Raw genomic sequence first — 18,310 nt, forward strand, 5'->3', positions numbered from 1 at the left:
ATAATCGTATCTCTTCCTAAGATGAAGGGTTGATTCAGAAAAAATGCAGCCATTGCCAAAGGATCGTCACACAAGCCAAAACTGTGACGCTCAGTTCTAGCATATTCAACAAAAATTGAATCTTCAAGTAGAACTAAGTCGAGCAAAAGTAAGGCTAAGTCAAATAGTAGATCTAATGTCAAAACTACTAAAAAATTAGTCAAAAGTATGATAATGTTGATCTAAATAACCCATAGTCTTGTTTGTATGAATTTAATACACTCCAGAAATTATTCTTCGGTCAGATAAACTTGTTTATTCTACATCATGATAAGGAAATTGTTTAAAACAAACACAAATCAAAACATGATAACTCAAATTTCAGGTAATATGTCGCATCTATCCATGGCATACTCTTAGTCTACCATAAAGCAGCAAGCTCCTGCGGAGTAGGCTCCAATAGCTCGTTGGGGGGACATTGCATAAAACTATATATATATATATATATATATATATATATATATATATATATATATATATATATATATATATATATATATATATATATATATATATATATATATATGGGTTGAATCCATTAGGATCACTAACTTTTTGGGATCAATAAGATCACTTTTTCAACCCTCATTTTAAAGATTATCTTATATCGAAAAAATAAATAAAAATATGTAAGTTCATCATTATTCAACTTCTTACCATATTGGTATTCAAAAAAAAATTGTAACATGTGCGTCACATGTACATTATTTCCATATATATATATATATATATATATATATATATATATATAAAGGTTGACGTTATGTTATTTTTCTATTAGCAAGTTATAGATTGTAAGGTAAAGTAAGATACATACAATTCTAACATCAGGAATACATTCACAATCAGTAGCATGTAAACGCCTGCCTTATCTTAAGGTATGCAACTGTTTGAGGTATAACTCCTGATATAGAGGAACCAACTAGACTATTGTTGGGAAATATCTCTATGATCCAAATATACAAAATTAAGATGTCAAACAACTAACCAACATAATAATGTTAAAAAACTTATTGCTCAAAAACTATTATGAAACATATTCGACATACCTTAAATGCATACACAAATCATTGCACAATATATGTATGTTTACTGCCGACTCTTGGCTTGGTGGAGTTCAAATGACCCTCAATATTATCAAAGACAATACATAACTATTTGTAAGTGAAATCCCATCACTCTACCTTATGGATACTTGTGTCAACAAGTGCACTTAATAGGTATATGTATCATTTGATATAATATAAATAATCTAAATAACTGTATGCCTGTTAAACTCGTATAAATTAGAAACGAGTGCAAGAATTTTTTCAATAACTGGTTGTCGAGGGTATTTCCCACAAAATCACTGCTATAGCATATATAGCATGGAGACTCTCACAGCGTCCACATCATATAATTGATGAAGTAAGTCACTAAACCCATGACGTCAACCATTCTCACTAAACATGAAGGCAAGACAAATGGAAATACACGTTGTCTAAATTGTACAACATATGACAAAAAGCTTTTATGCTAAAGCAAACCCGATAGTCGTGTACCATAAATAGAAGCTCATGCATGTCAAATAGAGGAAAATTAGTATATTGCTTGCACATAAGATAGTGAGAGAGTAAAGGGTGACATTTGATGTAATGCATGTAGATTCGGGCTAGTTAATTTAGAGACAATAAGTGTCAAAAAATGACTTTTTGATGGAAGATTATTTAGAATAAATAATCTTAACTAAGATATAATATATGTCACAAAGGTTTTGTACATATAAAGAACGTTGAAATCTGAGTTATATTGAAGAAGTTATAACCTGTTGAAATTTTGCGGCAAAACCGGCACGACACCGTGTAACTTAAAAAGTGAATTTTTTGATAAATTACTTTTTAGCCTTAGAAATATAAACAAAAGTCGTAGTAAACGTTAAACGAAGAATGTACATAAAAAGAATATCTAAATCTGACTTAATATGAGGAAGTTATGATTTTTCTAAGATTTAGGATAACAGTGCACATCCCAGAATTCGAATTTTAGATCGATCAATTTTTAGTTGACACAACCTAAATGAGAATTGAATATCTCATTAATAGGAGTTCAACAATAAAAAGATAGTCGAAAACGGAGTCCGTATGTAGAAGTTATGAATTTTACACGCTCGTTAAACATTGTAATCTTCTCATACTATTAAATTTAAAATCGGTCGAGAATTATCCGATGGGGTCAAAGGAGAGTTGTAGATCTTGTCAATGCCTACACGTGGATATAAAGAACATCAAAAACAGAGCTCATATGCGAAAATTACGGAATTTAGAAGATAATTAGTTTTTGGAGTAATCTGTGAGTGACACGTGACACAATTTTGACCATTGCTTCCTACCCACGCCTTGCCACCAGATGGTGACATGTGGAATACCAACATGATGAGTTGGATGCCCAGAACTCGCCGAGTTGAGCCAATTTCCAGCCTATAAATATCATGTGAGGTTCTCCCATTTTCTTCACACCTCAACCCTTCTCTTTCTCTCTCTAACTTCTCTCTAAACCCCTCCAAACCCTTAGTACTTCCCAATTACTAAGAGGCGAGTCTCTAAGTGCTAGTCGTCTCTGAGAAGAAGAGCTTTCGGCTCGGAAGTTCTCCCCCCACAAAACGCGGTTCCTAGCCAAATCCCCCGGTAAGTGAGTTATGCTTACCCTACTTCAAGTATAGCTTATGTTTAAGTTCAATATTGTTATTATGAACTTATAAAAATAAATATATTATAAAATATAATATACAAAGTGTTATTATAATATCTCTTAACTAATCGCGGTAAGGGGGAATCTGGTTTGAAGGGCCGTATAGGGTAGTTGGATTTCAGAAATGCTATTATGTCAAAATGGTCCTGCCCTCTAATGTTTCATGTCTGGCCCCTGTCTATACATAGTGTTGAAAAGTATTGTTTAATACTTATAAAACAATATCGCTCGTAAATAGTCACAATAAATATTAGACTAAAATCTAACGGTAATGATACTAGGTTTCGTTGAAGGAAAATAGAATTATTAGAAGCGAAGCACTTCCCGAGTTGGGAATCATCACTTTAACAAGTGAGTGCATAGGTACTTTCATCTTACACATAGATATGAGGTATTTAATATGAGTTACGTGATATGTGTGCATATTATCTGTGTTCTTGATATCTATGTTGGATGAACCGAATATACATGTTTTATTTGATGTAAACTATATATGTATTTTATACCTATAAAATTATTGGGTAAATATGGGTAGATGAATGACTATTGGATTAGGTTTCTAAGCCCATAACTATTTTGGTATGTACTTGACCCGATTATGAGCATGATTTGCCTTCACCTTAGCAACTAATAGGATGAATTATGGAGAAAGAGAATTAATTATGGTTTATTAATATATTATAAGTATAATATATTAATTGAGAAATCGTGTCCTTTAACTAGTATTGATCAGAAATTAATTTGGAATTAATTTGGTGATCAAAAGAGACTGATTAAATTAACGGAGACTGATTATGTAAATCAGTAATATTTATAGTTTGGGCTCATGGATCTTATTGGTATAGGGTGGACGAAATCTCTTTGAGAGTCCATAAAGATTTCGTCCAAGGCTTGCCCATTAAGGGGTCCATATGTTGCTTAGGGCCTAAGCAAGGGAATTAGGGTTTCCATGTTGATAACCCTAGAATCCTCAACTATTAAAGGAGCCCCAAGGCTCCCCAAAATCGTCCCCATGCTATCTAAGAGTAACTTGGACGTTTTTTGAAGCCTCCTCATTTCTCGTTTGTTCTTCCTTGTTGCTAGTGGTGTTTGTGACTCCATTAGAGGTGCAACACTTGAGGCACTAAGCTTTCAAGAGTCACAGACTTTGTGGATTGACCTGTTATTGCTACATAACAAGTAAGGTAAGATTTCAAGCCCTTCTTTACATATGAATTTCGTTCTTAGACATGTTAGATTAGGGTTTATGCTTTGGAAGATTGTTTGCATATTTAAATTGAGGAAAACCTAGATCCAAAGCATTAAGGTTGCATGTACACCATAGAAAATGATGGTATGCTCAAAAATCATTAGTGATATCAGAGCCTAGGGTAGTTTTTTTGTTATATGATGCAAAAGTTAAGTTTTCAAAGCTGAAAAAATTGCGAATTTCGAATCTAACCAGGCTCACCTCGTAAACAAAGTGTGTCCACCTCGTGAACATAGTCTGATAGCAGATTTCAAAATTTTTGCCCTAATTTGATTTGGATAATTACCATTAATTGTTTTTCCAAATAAAAATCAGATTTTTTAATTATGGTAATTGATATCCTAATCAAATTAATGGATAATTGTCAATTTAAGATAATTACTTGTTTTATAAGATAAAGATTAATTATTTGTATTTTGATTTGAATTATCTTGTAAGAAAAATAGATTGGGTCAAATTATGTGATAATTATTAATTATATGATATTTAATTGTTTTTCAAATTTGATCTAAAAGATATTTTGAAAAGTTTCAAAATTTTCCCTCAGGTTTTGGAATTTAAAATTTGATTAAAAAGTTTTAAATTTGAAATATTAATTTCTAAAACCCTAGTGTTTTGAAAAATTCAAATTACATCCTTGTGGTTTTATTAAATTAATTAAGTGTTTAATTAAAAGAGGTAATTAATAAATCCATCATAATATGGTTTAATATTAATAAAATTAAAAGTCTAATTTATTAATAGTTTAAACCAATAAGTATTTTCAAAGTGTAAAATACACCCTTATACTATATAAAATTAAAAGTGTGATTATATATATATATATATATATATATATATATATATATATATATATATATATATATATATATATATATAAGCAAAGAGTCAGTCTTACCATTAGTAGGCCTCATTCACGAAACTGGTGTATAAGGGGTGTTTAAGGAAATTGCCTATAAAATGGCGATTGAATGGGTATCCACTCTTACCCACCACACTCTTGACTAGTGGAGGGTCGTTAGCCGAAGGGGTAGGATATGACACAACTTTCCATTATAAGTATAATGAAATACAAAGTAGCTAAAAACTTTATAAATTTCCAAATCTTAGTTCATTTAGGAAAAATGTGGAGTTGGTGCTAATCCATGAAATTGCACATTGCACCTTGTTGGTCGTTAGTGGAGCATGTGTGGTTAACCGGCACACTAATACGGGACCAATGAAGGATGGCAATGAGTTTTCTCGTAAGATTATCATTGATCAATGGAGTGTGTGTGGTTAACCGACACATTGATTGGGTGGTAATTGACATCGAGAGTACCAAGCTAATTTGCATGGTTATCCATACCTTGTTTGTGATCCTCGGCATCCCAGTCACAAACATGAAGGGCATAATCGAGATTAAACATGCCATTGAAAAGTTCAATGAATCTCAAAAGATCTAGGAATTTCAAATTCACTTAAAACCTAATTTTTCAATTTTTATTTTTCATGGTGGAAATTGGTAAATCGTCATTTACGTACCTTCAAATGTTTTGCAATTGGATTACAACATCCCTCTTCCGAATTATAGAATATTGTGTTGGATCCTAGCCTTAATGTTTCATTTGGGTGTTATATTAAGGATGAAATCAATTAACTTGAATTTCTCCCTTTTGTAGATGTCAAAATCTAACTATGCTCTTCCCGAATCCTATGGAAATAGCTTTACACTTGAAGATGATGCTCCACGATTGAACCTTGGAAATGGAAATCATGCTTCACTTCCTCCACTTCCTCCAATTATTCTCCTTGACCCACAAGTTCGGAGACTTGAAAAGTTTAAGGTCACTCAAGCCCTGTTGGCAAAAAGACATGAAGATGGAAAGCCTGTGTGTGCATACGTCTTGAAGATAAACTCACACATTGACAAATTAGGAATGTTGGGTGTCGTTGTCTCAAGGAAGTTGGTTGTTGACTTGGTTCTTCAATCAATTCCTAAATCATATAGTGAGTTCATTGATGATTACTATATGGTGGACCATGACGTGACTCTTACTGATTTGACTTATTTGCTAATTGTTACTGAATCAAAGATGATTTGGCGCACTGGTAAAGCAAATGTGACAAGTAAATCAACCCCCCAAGCTTCCATGGACATTGACATTAGCAACATTGGAAGTCCATAAAATTATTCTTTTCCCAATGGAAAGGAATCGGCCAAGGTCAAACCGTTTGACCGGGTGGTAAAGAGAAAGGCTGAATCTAAGGTCCTATGTGTTGTTCCAAAAGAGTCCATTTGTTTCTACTGCCAAGAGAAGGGGCATTTGTTACGAAGCTGTCCTATTTAAGGTCCTATGTGCTGTTCCAAGATGTATGGCTCTACCGCGGGTAAATCCACTATCTAACTCTATTAAGTTGCTACTTGTAGATTCTTAATACATGATGTGATACGATTGCATTTTGATTTTTGTAGGATCGAAGAAAAGAAAGGAAGCTTAAAGGAAGAGCGAGTTGAGTCTGATCGCGAAGAAATGGATTACGATCGCATGGTTCGATGATCGGATTTTTGAGCTGGCACTTAGAGTTATGATAAATTTCTTAGAATTAGTAGCATAGTTTTTCATTTGTACTTGAGTTGTAAGGACATTTTTTTCCGCATTTTTAATAAATAAAATAAATTTTGATTTTTATCTTATTTATATATCCTTGCAATGGTAGTAGTGAAAATTTGATGTTTATATGTTTCTATTGAAATATGGATGTGATTATTAGTTATGCTATTTGTGGAAATGTCAAAAATTTGCCAAATAAGGAATGATTCTCATTGCCCAAGTTTCAATTGGATAGAAACTTGGAATTATGTAGTTGGTATTGTATGATGAATGAGAGCCTTCATATTTGGGAAATTGAGACTAATTCCTTGTTCACATATAGATGTGAGTCAAGTGAAGGACTAGGGATCTATACACATAGTTGTGCACTAGTCAAGTCCACCACAAAGAAAAATAAGACTATTCATCATGATTTGCTAAAAGTTTAGTAAATATGGTTATGCTTAAAAGTTTAAGTGTGATTATGAATCATTGGAAAAGTTTCAATAATAGCAGAACGAATAAGAAGAGTCAATTAGGCAGAGAGATAAAAGTTTCTCCATTCTGAAAAGAAGGGAGATTACTTTTTCTATGATCATATTAATGATTATGAAACCATATCACCATTAATCCTCTTAGGAGAACTTAATGCACTAGTATGACTAAAAAGAGAAATCGGGAATTGTTGAAATGGTTAAATGAAAAAGTGAATCATACTTTGTTCCAAAAGGTCAAGTCTTAGAGTTATACTCCAAGATTGTGTATTGAGCGACATGTCTTAAGTAAGTAACACATTACAAAATGTAGAGACCAACTAAGACCAATTGTGTGTTCTGTGTTTGTCATACTTCTCACTCTTGCACATTTTTAAAAAAATTGGTAAGTTGTGATGTCTTGGATAAGACAAAGACCAACTAAGACCAATTGTGTGTTCTGTGTTTGTCTTGACAAGAATCCGCACTAACTCTTGAATATTTGTTTGTCAAGGAATGTTCTTTGAAAAGAGAATCTTATATGTCAAGAGGTCAGTGGGAGTCTTAAAGATCTTGAAAAGGATTTCGATAACTAATCAAGTGTAAACCAATCGCTTTGACATATTACTATTTTTGTGCCATTCCTGACAAGTTAACTATGCATGTGAGTTTTACGAGTCCTCATTTGACTGCATAAAAGCAAAGCACCTTGATCAGTGAAAGTTCATTGATCGGTGAAGGTGAACTGTTCAACAACTTGGAAGACATGGTAGGCCCTCGTGCTGCCAAGGGGCAAGAGATCGAGATTGAACAAGTTCGATCCATAAGAGTTTGGATCTGTCACAACAATTGTCTTACGATGATCGTTATGACAAATTCACATGGATAGGAACACATACACAATAAAATCGAGTTAAAAGGTTTCTCTCCATTTCATGAAAATGATTGTGAGGAAACGCTTTCACTAAGAAGTTTTTAAGAAGATAACATTATGTAATTTTCATTTCTCGAATTCGATTATGATTACGACATCCCTCTTCATAGTTCGAATTGTGAGAAATGGCAAAAGAACCTGAACATTTGGGACTTATTGCTATAAGTTCTAGAATTATTTAGACACACATATAAGTTATTTAAGGAAAGGTGTATGAGTTTGAGAAGCTTAGGTAAAGTCTTATCAAAGCATCTCGTATCAGAAATATGAATTTTGGAAGTTAATAAGTATTGATTTCTAGAAGTCCGGTTGTTTTCTGAATACATGTCAAAGCTAGTAGGAGCATAAGTGTTATGCTGGTAAGGAAACAATTATCATGTTAATGGGAGCATGATTATTATATTAAGTATTGCAAGTTAGCAATATTAATTATAGAAAACAAAAGCTTTTAATTCGCAAAGCTGCAGTTGTTTTACTATAATTAAGGGAGAGAATATTATACTTCATTTCAAATCTAAAAGATTAGATTGAGAAATTTTAATCAAATTTAGTCAAAGGACATATATGAATGTTATGTTGAAAAGATTTAACATAAGGGCATTCTATATATGGCAATATTATAGCAGGAGACTGGGAAAGTACCATGTCTTTATGTAAGACATTATGTTTCGTATCCCATACGCTTCGGGTATAGGATCAATTGCATATGCTGTAACATTCATCCGTTTTGTCTATTCCAAATGCCTAGGGAATTAAGAGGGAAAGGGACCAAAACCAGATATGGCTAAAATAGTTAAACATTTGTCAAGGACGATCTAAGGTTTGCCAAGGATTTGTCACTTGTGGGCAGTTGGAAGTATGATAATGGATGGACCATATTGACATTATTATGAATAGATAGGATTCTATTTAGAATGAGTTATTATATGACAAGTATAGAAATGTTTCCATAATGGGAGTTGGATATTAAGAATCTATGAAGATTAGAAACTTTTATGCAAGAAGGATGTTCAAAGGAATGTACTTTGAATGTGAGACTTCGTATCTATGGAATTGTCTTATAACAATGTCAAATAGAACACTATGTAATATCGTTGACAAAGTCTTTGTGACTTTGGTGCCTCGATGTTACAAAAGGATCGTTGCATGATAGTTTAGAATCTAATACATTCTACTAGTGGTGAGAGTTTGGTATTCTTACACTACTGATAAGGATTAAGAATTATGAAACGAGCATCATTGGAAATGTGTACAATTGATATATGTCACAAAGTAAGGACCATAGGTAAACATACTATGCATGCTTGGAGCATGGGATGACTATTGTTATAATATAAGTGTTAAGTTGATTATTCGAAACATTATACAATGAATAATGGGTAATCAATATGGTGATTAAATAAAAGGTTTTTTTATTTATACTCAAAAGTTTTGGGGCCATATAAGATTAGTATTATTCTTGTGTTTCACTTTGCATGTTTTGACTTCCACAATAACTAGGTTATTCAAACATTTACAGTCAGTCATACTTTGGAAGTAGGTAATGAGGTAAGACTGTCATGAATCTGACTGTAGATTGTCTAAAGCGGTCACACCCCGAAAACCGAAGGCGGAAACATTTCCGGGGTTGACTCCACGTTGAGTATCAAATCCAATGCACGTAGTAAGTAAAGTAAAACAACCATTACATTACATAATAAAGTTTTACAGTTGTTTCAAAAGTAAAGTTTGTACAGTTGTAATACATAGTGTATATAGACAAAATGAAACGGGTCTTCATGTACTCCGTCTTCTGATCAAAAGAAATCTTCGGGTACCTGTTCTAACGCTGACCAGTAGAACATACAGCTCACTTAAACATTTATTTGTGAAATGGATTTTATAAACGGTTATGTTTTATATATTTCACAAATGTTTTCTACATTTTATCAGTTAAAAGCATGACATTATAACACATGAACAATATAATTCGTATACTGTTTTGTCTTCGGTAATACTTCACACACATACACGAGTGAAGGACTATCATATTATCACTGGTAAATTTGTTAATCCTGTATGATTGGAGACACGTCCTCGGAGAACACTCCACCGAGATACGCGAGTGGAGGACTACACCCATAACCAGAATCTCTGGTATTTAGAGAGCGTGACTTGAGTGTATAGATCTATACGGGGCTGACTACCCCACACCTGGCTGCTAGCTACAGCCGAACCGAAATGGTTCAAGGGTGACGAAAGTCATAAGTATGTGGACGACTTATTGCCACACGTGGACTACTTATTGCCACAGGTTTTAGTCTATTGTATGGTTATGGAACTCGCAATTAGGATAACAGAGATTTACTTATAGTAATAATGAATTACTTTATACATCTTTTACATCTTTCACATCTTTCACATACTGTAACTAATATTCAGGAAAGTACGGGACTTTCCTGGGGAAAACATGGAAACTAATCACAATTACATCTTTTACATCCTTAACATCGTTTACATTTGAAACCAACATGCAGGAAAGCATGGGGCTTTTCTGGGTATCACTTACCTAACTAGAAAGAGTAACAAACTGGATAACATTACATCTTTTACAATTTGTAACATACAATAAGGAAAGTATGGGACTTTCCTGATAATACATGATAAGTAAACAGAACAATTTAACCAGTCAGATAACCAACTATACATTTTCACATGAATAAACATGTTTTCAGTGTACAAACTTACTATACCTTACATTTGCGAAACAATAACCAACTATTAAGAAAATATGGGATTTTCTTGGGGCATATAACATTTCAGAAACAGAAAGGAAACTCGAAACATGTTCACAAACAAAAACCGCTTATGAACTCACCAGCTTTATGCTGATTTTCAAACCGCTTGTGTTCTCAGGTCAGCGTTAGAACAGGTACCTGAAGATTTCTTTTGATCAGAAGACGGAGTACATGAAGACCCGTTTCATTTTGTCTATATACACTATGTATTACAACTGTACAAACTTTACTTTTGAAACAACTGTAAAACTTTATTATGTAATGTAATGGTTGTTTTACTTTACTTACTATGTGCATTGGATTTGATACTCAACGTGGAGTCAACCCCGGAAATGTTTCCGCCTTCGGTTTTCGGGGTGTGACAGATTGGTATCAGAGCCCTTGTTTATAGTGAATGAAGTATACCAAACCTTACATGGTATAAAACTATAAACACTAAAGGGCCTAAGTGCTCTGAATTAAAAGTATCTTCAAACTGCAAGTATTTTCAAAAGTATACAAGTATACCGAACCGTCGTCATCCGTAACCACAAGTAGAACCGAACATAAGTAATTGGGTGTTATGTACTATGGTTAAACCTAGGCAGTTATGTAGTCGTGTCTAGGGTCAATATAGCCTGGCCAACTATATTCATTCGAGACACTGCCAACATGTGCTTGGGAGTGACTGTGGTATGCGGCATGCCTAAAACTTACCCAATATCCCAAACAACAAATCGTCACTACAGCGAAACATGAAATACTATGGGAGTATTTCTCAAGCCGATCCTTTGTAGAAATTCTTGTATACGCATTATTCCTTGATTATTACTCTAGCGATAAAATGTTCTATCTTGATAACTCCTTTCTGCTTTATCGTTTAGTATGATGCTATATTTGCCTTGATGAGATATCTCCTGTCCCATATCTCTTGATTCAATTCAGAGGACTTATGATCCTCTCTTTCCTGATCTTTTTAGATCAAGATGCCTCCAAGAAAAAGACCCAGCTCAAAGAACAACGACAATCCCTCTTCGCCGCCACCCCCTCCCCAGTTTGACCTAGCATCACTCCAGACGATGATGACAGCTGTAATGGTAGCAGCTATGTCGCAAATGAACTCTAGTGGTTCAGGAGGTAGTCCTCAATCTCAAAACCCTGAAGGTAGTCAGGGGCACCAAAGAGGGAGTTCCTATAAAGATTTCATGAACGCGAAACCAACATCCTTTAATGGCACTGGAGGTGTCATTTCCTTATCCCGATGGTTCGAGAAAATCGAGTCCATTTTCGAAATCTGTGCTTGTGCAGAGTCTGATAAAGTTAAATTTGCGGCTTGTACCTTCGATGATAAAGCCTTGACTTGGTGGAATGGCCGAGTCAAATCTCTGACCTTACCCGTAGCCAATGCCATGGGCTGGGAGGCCATGAAAGAACTTCTCATTGTTGAGTACTGCCCCCGTGGCGAAATGCAGAAAGTGGAGCACGAGCTCTGGAACTTGAAGATGAAAGGTTCTGACATTGCTGCATATACTTCCCGATTTGATGATCTCGCACTTCTCTGCCCGGGATTAGTCACTCCTGAAAACAAAAAGATCGAAAGGTTCGTTTGGGGGTTATCTCAACCGATAAAGAGTCATGTTTTGGCTGCTCGTCCGAATACTTATGATAGTGCCAAGACTTTAGCTCAAATTTTGATTGATCACAGCGACGATGTTAAGGAAATCACTACCACTTCTGAGCCAACTCAAAGGAGTGGTGAAAAGAGGAAATTCTGGAAAAAGAAGAAGGGTCAATCTTCTCAAGGATCTTTCAAGAAACAACAGACGGTAGCAGTCCATGCTGCTACTACTACCCCTGTTGCTGCTGTTTCTGTCATGGGATCCACAGCCTCAACTCCTATCAGTAAATATGTTGGTAACCTCCCTCTGTGTGACAAGTGTAAATACCATCATCATCCTGGTCCTTGCCGAGAATTGTCTTGCACCAACTGTGGTAAGAAAGGGCACACAGTTCGATTCTGCAGGACTTCTACCCAATCAGCCAACCAATCATCGGGAGCAGGTGTTAGTCAAGCCTGCTACAACTGTGGAGAAGTTAGGCACTTTAAAAGGAACTGTCCCAAGAAGTCAACTGATGATAACACTGGAAGGATTCTAACTATGGGACGGGAGGAAGCAGTTGCTGATCCCACTGTTGTTTCGGGTACGTTCCTTCTTGACAACTCATATGCTAGTATTCTTTTCGATTCGGGTGCTGAAAGGAGTTTTGTTAGTCATACATTCAAACATAATCTAAAACCAAATCCTCAACCACTAACTGAAACGTTTACCGTCGAGATGGCTAACGGAGAGAAAGAAAGCGCTGACGATATATTCATAGGTTGTACACTTACCTTAAACGATCACTCATTTCCTATAGATCTCATGCCTGTTTCCATTAAGAGCTTTGATGTTATCATTGGCATGGATTGGTTGAGTCCCAATCATGCTGACATTCTTTGTTACGAAAAAGCTATCCGTCTCAATCTTCCTTCGGATCAAACTCTCGTAATCTATGGCGATAAACCCAGTTCCAATCTTCATATCATTTCTTGCATCAAAGCTCGAAAGCTCCTTCGAAAGGAGTGCGTTGCATTCTTAGCTCATGTGATCAACGAGAAACAAAAAGTTAGACACCTCGCGATCATCCCCGAAGTCTGTAACTTTCCCGATGTGTTTCCCGAAGAACTTCCAGGAATTCCCCCCGAACGTCAGGTCGAGTTCCGTATTGACCTAATTCCTGGAGCTACTCCCGTAGCAAAATCTCCGTATCTCTTAGCTCCGACAGAAATGCAGGAGTTATCCAGTCAACTCAATGAGTTGCTAAGTAAAGGGTTCATTAGACCGAGTTCCTCACCCTGGGGAGCTTCGGTTCTGTTTGTCAAGAAGAAAGATGGATCCTTTCGGATGTGTATCGACTATCGTGAACTGAACAAGTTGACCGTTAAGAACCAATATCCTCTTCCACGAATAGATGACCTCTTCGATCAACTTTAGGGAGCCAGTTACTTTTCTAAGATAGACCTTCGGTCAGGGTACCATCAATTACGAGTCCAGGAAAATGATGTTCCCAAGACAGCTTTTAGGACTCGGTATGGACACTACGAGTTCGTAGTGATGCCCTTCGGTCTAACCAATGCACCGGCTGTGTTCATGGACCTGATGAACCGGGTGTGCCGTCCCTTCTTAGACAAATTCGTCATCGTGTTCATTGATGACATCCTCGTTTACTCCTGAAGCGAAGAAGACCACAAACAACACTTGAGGCTAGTGTTGGAGACCCTTAGATCCGAAAAACTATACGCGAAATTTTCCAAATGTGAATTCTGTATACGGAAGGTAACTTTCCTCGGTCACGTGGTAAGCGGGGAGGGTATTCATGTAGATCCTTCCAAAATTAAAGCAATAGAGAATTGGTCGGCACCGAAAACACCCACAGAAATTCGTCAATTCTTGGGTCTCGCCGGCTACTATCGACGATTCATTCAGAACTTTTCCAAAATCGCCAAACCTTTAACCACTCTAACACAGAAAGGTGTACCCTTTTGTTGGAGTGATAAACAAGAAACTGCATTCCAATCATTGAAGAAAGCTTTATGCAGCGCGCCTGTTCTGTCTCTGCCCGAAGGGACAGAGGATTTCGTCGTCTACTGCGATGCGTCTAATCAAGGTTTAGGCTGTGTGATTATGCAAAGAGGAAAGGTGATTGCCTACGCCTCAAGACAGTTGAAGGCACACGAGGTCAACTATACTACACATGACTTGGAACTAGGAGCCGTAGTCTTTGCATTAAAGATTTGGAGACATTATCTCTACGGAACCAAGTGCACAATCTTCACTGATCACAAGAGCCTACAACACATCTTTAATCAAAAAGACTTAAACATGAGGCAACGGCGATGGGTAGAATTACTCAGTGATTATGAATGTGAAATCCGTTACCACCCCGGCAAGGCCAATGTGGTAGCATATGCCCTTAGCCGAAAGAATAGTGCAGGCCACAAAGTGAAGAACCAGACGATGACCATCCATTCCAACTTACCCATGCAAATCCGAAAAGCCCAGCTACCAGCCCTCAAGCCCGAGAACATGTCAGATGAAACCCTGAGAGGGATGGAAAGGAAACTTGAGATCAGAGGTGACGGAGTTCACTGTTTCATGAATCGAATCTGGATTCCCAAATCCGGAGGATTCAGGGAAATGGTCATGGAAGAAGCGCACAAAACCAAATACTCTGTTCACCCAGGTTCTGACAAGATGTACTTGGATCTCAAGAAACAATACTGGTGGCCAAACATGAAATCTGAGATAGCTACATTCGTGGGCAAGTGCTTGACTTGCGCCAAAGTCAAAATCGAACATCAGAAACCTTCAGGTCTGCTCCAACAACCTGAGATCCCCGAGTGGAAATGGGAGATGATTACCATGGACTTCATCACCAAACTACCCAAGTGTTCTAGTGGGTACAATACCATTTGGGTAATTGTCGATCGTTTGACAAAATCCGCTCACTTCATTCCAATTAAAGAATCATACAAGATGGAAAGACTTGCGCGAATCTACATCCAGGAGGTAGTACGTCTACATGGTGTACCTGTATCCATTATCTCTGATCGAGATAGCAGGTTTACCTCCAGATTCTGGCAATCCCTTCAGAAAGCCCTTGGAACCAAACTAGATATGAGCACGGCATATCATCCTCAGACCGATGGACAGAGTGAGAGAACAATCCAAACCCTGGAGGACATGCTTAGGGCATGTGTCATTGACTTTGGAAAATCGTGGGATACACATCTATCCTTGATCGAATTCTCGTACAACAACAGTTACCACACCAGCATTAGGACTGCTCTGTTCGAAGCCCTATACGGTCGTAAGTGTAGATCCCCTCTGTGTTGGGCCGAGGTGGGGGATACACAGTTAGCCAGGAGTCGAGTCCCCGACAGTGCTCTCACTGGTCCTGAAATCATCTGCGAAACCACCGAAAAGATCATTCAAATCCGTAACCGACTGAAAGCCTCACGTGATCGTCAAAAGAGTTACGATGATAATCGTCGGAAACCACTAAAATTCCAGGTTGGAGACCGTGTTCTGTTAAAAGTCTCGCCCTGGAAAGGCACTGTACGCTTTGGTAAGCGTGGGAAACTTAATCCAAGGTACATTGGACCCTTTGAGATCCTCTCCAGTATCGGTCCAGTTGCCTATAAACTTCATTTACCTCACGAACTCAGTAACATTCATCCTGTCTTCCATGTTTCAAATCTCAAAAAGTGCCTACCCGATGAAACCCTAACAATCCCCTTAGACGAAATCGAGATCAATGAAAACCTTAACTTTGTGGAGGAACCGATTGAAATCATGGATCGAGAAGTCAAACGTACAAAACAAAGTCGCATCCCGTTAGTGAAAGTTCACTGGAATGCCAAGCGGGGACCGGAATTCACTTGGGAAAGGGAAGATTCAATGAAACAGAAGTATCCACAACTCTTTTCTGATCCATGATTTGTATCTTGTCTTGTGTTTTAAACTTTGAATTTCGGGACGAAATTCCCTTTAACGGGGGGATAATGTAACAACCCGAAATTTCCGTATAAATTATTGTAACTCTTTTGTAGTCCAACTCGCGCAACCAATCGTCATTCCAAATTCGATTTACGATCTTTCGTATAATTAAGTCATTTATTAATACACATTTAAAATGACTTAATGGGTGTCTTAATACATTTAGAAATCATTTTAACACCCAACTTTAGTGATCGGAATATTTCTAGAATTTGCCGTATCGGGTTACGGTAACTTTATCGGGTGCGACCAAAAGCCGCATTTAACGTCGGTATCGGGTAGAATTCCACCGCGTACAAGTTTTAAGACCTATATAAACGTGTTTTAGCATCCATTTGAAGCTTTTTCCTTCTCTCTCTACTCTCTCTCTAACCTCTCTCCTAAATCCAAGTTTAAGGGTCCAAAAACTTAAATTTAAGGCTTCAAATCTCTAAGGTACACTCCTTAGCTTGTATTGTAACCTCCGTAGCCTTCAAATTCAAGTTCAAAACATGATTTATGACCATATTCATGAGTTTACGGCCATGGAGCATTCATTGGCCGTAAACTCATATTAAGTGGGTTTTTAAGCCCTTAAACCCCTCCTTGACAAGTTTGGGACTTAGATATGGCTAAATGGCTTCAAGATATGGACCCTAAACAATTAAAACATGAACTTTGTGATGTTTGAAGGAGTTTACGGCCAATGGTCATTCTTGGGCCGTAAACTCATTAAACTAGGGTTTTCATGCCCTTAAACCCTTCCAAATCACTTCTATGGCTTAGATATGAATTATAGGACCTTGGTTTTAGCATTTGGACACTTGAAACATAACTTTTGAGGGACTTATGTGAGTTTACGGCCAAGGTGAGTGCTTGGGCCGTAAACTCCCCAAAACAAGGCATAAATTCAATTCTAAGGTGTTAGAAAGCCATCCAACACCACCAAAAGCCTTGGAATAAATCAAAGGACCAACCAAAAATAGTTTAAGGGACTTAAACACATCATTTGTGGGATTTCTAAGAGTTTACGGCCAAGGCTTGTTCTTGGGCCGTAAACTCCAAGATTTATGGTGTTAGAATGCAAACTAAACACCCCTAAAGCCTTTAGATGAATTTTAGAAGCCCTTCTATGCAAGTTTTAGACCTTGAAACACTTTATATCACCCTATAGAAGAGTTTACGGCCATGAGGAGGGTCTCATGGGCCGTAAACTCCATAACACCCCTCAAATGTCCCATAAAACTCATGTTAGGTCTTGGAATAATCCTATTAATCACATGTGATTTGTTTTAACAACATTTAACACCATTTTCATGAGGATTAATGAGTTTACGGCCAGGAGCCTATGCTAGGCCGTAAACTCCCATAAATTAATCATTTTGGTGATTTAAATCCATTCCAAGCATTTAGAACAAAACCTAGAAACATTCCCTAAGTGTTAGAAGTTATTTAGCACCATAAACCACCCCCACCATGAGTTTACGGCCGTAAACTCACGGGGAATGGGTGTTTTAGACCAAAAACTCTTCTATTAGTTTACTCATGGGGAGTAAACTCAAGTCCCAAGTCCCTAGTGTCATTTCACGTCCTTAAATGCCACCCGGGTCCCTCCAAACACTTGTATAGGAGTGTTATCGCGACTTGAAGCAAGTGTCCCTATCATATGAATAAACTAAGTCCTAATTAGATACAAATGTGTATCTTTACATTATAACTAGGAAACTCGTGTATTTACAATCCCCGAATCAACTCTTAGCATCCAAATCGTCACATTTCTCGTCCGGTGAGTTCATACCCCTACCTTTTTCACTGTTTTTCACTGTTTTCAGGGGGGACAACGTGGAGTCAACCCCGGAAATGTTCCAATCTGTCACACCCCGAAAACCGAAGGCGGAAATATTTCCGGGGTTGACTCCACGTTGAGTATCAAATCCAATGCACATAGTAAGTAAAGTAAAACAACCATTACATTACATA

The sequence above is a fragment of the Lactuca sativa genome, chromosome 3 (assembly GCF_002870075.4).
Source record: "Lactuca sativa cultivar Salinas chromosome 3, Lsat_Salinas_v11, whole genome shotgun sequence".
NCBI classification, from domain to species: Eukaryota; Viridiplantae; Streptophyta; class Magnoliopsida; order Asterales; family Asteraceae; genus Lactuca; species Lactuca sativa.